The sequence below is a fragment of the Cimex lectularius genome, unplaced genomic scaffold (assembly GCF_000648675.2).
Source record: "Cimex lectularius strain Harlan isolate CLEC.00 unplaced genomic scaffold, Clec_2.1 scaffold145, whole genome shotgun sequence".
Classification (NCBI taxonomy): Eukaryota; Metazoa; Arthropoda; class Insecta; order Hemiptera; family Cimicidae; genus Cimex; species Cimex lectularius.
In genome coordinates, this window is record NW_019392922.1 from 253,822 (window position 1) to 254,647 (window position 826).

General features: G+C 36.7%; 1 non-coding gene across 1 annotated transcript; it reads right to left on the reverse strand.

Moving 5' to 3' along the window:
- Nucleotides 1–223: 223 nt before the first annotated feature.
- Nucleotides 224–296, reverse strand: Trnah-aug. The gene has a single exon. It is a non-coding gene; the product is annotated as a tRNA-His (tRNA).
- Nucleotides 297–826: the final 530 nt, after the last annotated feature.

An 826-nucleotide genomic window follows, 5' to 3' on the forward strand; every position in this document is an offset into this window, starting at 1 on the left:
AGAGGTTCAGGATGTTATTAATAGTCCGATCCTCAATGTTATTCGTTATATTTCAATTTGCATGTTACTTAACTCTTCATATTTTCCGATAAAGCCCCCGTATCTCTTAAAATATGTCCTTCTAAAATTTGATTACATTAATGGAAAGAGCATTAAAATCATATAAGGGTCATAAGTTTTTTTTAAAATTAATTAAGGTTTTTAGTTGAGATAAAAAAGTCAGTGTCACAAGCGGGATTCGAACCCACGACCTTCGGCTACATAAGCCGCTGCTCAACCACTTGAGCTATCGTGACCTCGATCCACTCGGACACCGACTTCCCATCTCAACCACACCTTTAGGATTTTCCCTCATTTTTGCCATTTTTCAAATGTCGTGTAATCAATTTAATTCTCGCCGACGAATGAAATGGCCACGGAGAGCTTTCTTTTTACTTACTTTATACTTTTTACTTTAACTTTTTATCTCAACTAAAAACCTTAATTAATTGTATTAACTTATTATATTCACCAGTTTTCATGGCCCGCTTGACCAATTAATATCTTTTAATTAATTAAGGTTTTTAGTTGAGATAAAAAAGTCAGTGTCACGAGTGGGATTCGAACCCACGACCTTCGGCTAGATACGCCGCTGCTCTACCTCTTGAGCTATCATGACCTCGATACACTCGGACACTACTTCTCATCTCAACCCCACCTTTTGAATTTTCCCTCAAATTATTTAAAGTTTTAAAGCTCGAAAGGTGAAGAACCGTAAGCGTAGACATGTCTTGCTAATTTAACTGTACTAAAGCGGCTGTCTAGGCTAAAACGTCGACATTTAACA